Raw genomic sequence first — 1902 nt, forward strand, 5'->3', positions numbered from 1 at the left:
TGGAAGACTCTTCCTCCCTTGGGTCGCACACACGCCATATCCCTGTAGCCCTGCACACACTCACAGACGCCACACACGCACACATCCAACCCACCCATACCCTCACGTTCACGCATACAACATTCACACACGTGCTCACACGCACCGCACCCCCTGCTCATACATGCACATGCTCACACACACCCATATGCCCCCTGATTTACACGTAACACTGCAACACACACCCCCGTACCCTCGCACCCACACTCACACATGCACACATGCTTATACGTGCACACTCACAATCACATCCATACAACACACATCCTTGTATCCCGCCCCCAACATGCAACACATACACCCACACCCTCGCACACCCTCATTCACAAGCAGTCACACCCCGGACACCACACACACACACACACACACACACACACACACACAGACTCACATCCAGCATTGCCTCTGAGGCCACAGAAGGCAGAGGGGGCTTTTCTTCATTCATGAAAGGCTGTGGAGGCCACACCTTCCAGTGTCGCTAGGTTACAGACTCCGTGAGTGTTATCCAAGCAATGGTAGCTGAGTTCCAGGCTCTGGGGAGCAGTGACTGGGGAAGTGGGAGCCGTGTTCCCTTCCACTGCGTCTTCCCACCGACAGAAAGGCAGGTGGGCAATGAGGCACAAGGACCCCAACAGGAAGAATCAACTGGGCGCTGGCGGTATGATAAAGTGCCAGGTGGGAAAGAGAGGTTTCAGCCCTTGAAGGCTCTGAAACAATAAACTCATCGGGGACTTCCCTGGTGGCGCAGTGGTTAAGAATCCGCCTGCCAACGCAGGGGACACGGGTGCGAGCCCTGGTCCGGGAAGATCCCACATGCCACGGAGCAACTGAGCCCATGCGCCACAGCTACTGAGCCTGTGCTCTAGAGATCTCGAGCCACAACTCCAGAACCCACGTGCCACAACTCCTGAAGCCCACGTGCCTAGAGCCCGTGCTACGCAACGAGAAGCCACCGCAATGAGAAGCCCGCGCACCGCAACGAAGAGTAGCCCCCGCTCGCTGCAACTAGAGAAAACCCGTGCACAGCAACAAAGACCCAATGCAGCTAAAAATAAATAAATAAATAAATAAAAATTTAAAGATAAATAAATAAATAAACTCATCAGCCACTGTTGACGGAGCATCTCCTCTGTGCCAGGGTTGAGCTGGGGGCCTTGAGACCCAGAGCCTGCTTGCCAGGAGACATCAAGCCAATTCACAAAAGATAGCCCACAGTCCTGGGCCATACATGGGTGGTATGCCAAAAAAGGGCTTTCAAACCGGAAGTGCTCGTCGGGACAGTCAGACAAAGTCACCGTGGGCTGGAGCGATCAGGGAAGGAGGAGAGGGGAGAGCACGGCAGGTGGAGGAGACAGGTGTGGGCTAACACTTAAAGGCAGGACTATGGGAGGCATGGGGAGAGAAGCCAGCCCTGAAGAATTGGGTGATAAGGGCTCCTGGTCCCTAGGTTGCACTGAGGTTAGGAGCCTGGCTTTAAACTCACCTCTGCCTCATCCGAGGAAGGAGAAAGGCCTCTGTTTGTCCTTTAGCCATGCTTTTGGGCTCACCTCCTCCAGGAAGCCACCCAAGATCTCTCCCTCCTCAGAACCCAGCATATTTGTTGCTTCTAAGACTTTAATTTCTTGTGGTCCCAGATTTAGACCAATTCAGCACATAGTGAGTTTTCATGATCAGTCCCTGACGTAAAGAGTAGAATTCCTGGGGCTTCCCTGGTGGCGCAGTGGTTGCGCGTCCGCCTGCCGATGCAGGGGAACCGGGTTTGCGCCCCGGTTTGGGAGGATCCCACATGCCGCGGAGCGGCTGGGCCCGTGAGCCATGGCCGCTGAGCCTGCGCGTCCGGAGCCTGTGCTCCGCAACGGGAGA

Source organism: Physeter macrocephalus, chromosome 20 (genome assembly GCF_002837175.3).
Source record: "Physeter macrocephalus isolate SW-GA chromosome 20, ASM283717v5, whole genome shotgun sequence".
NCBI classification, from domain to species: Eukaryota; Metazoa; Chordata; class Mammalia; order Artiodactyla; family Physeteridae; genus Physeter; species Physeter macrocephalus.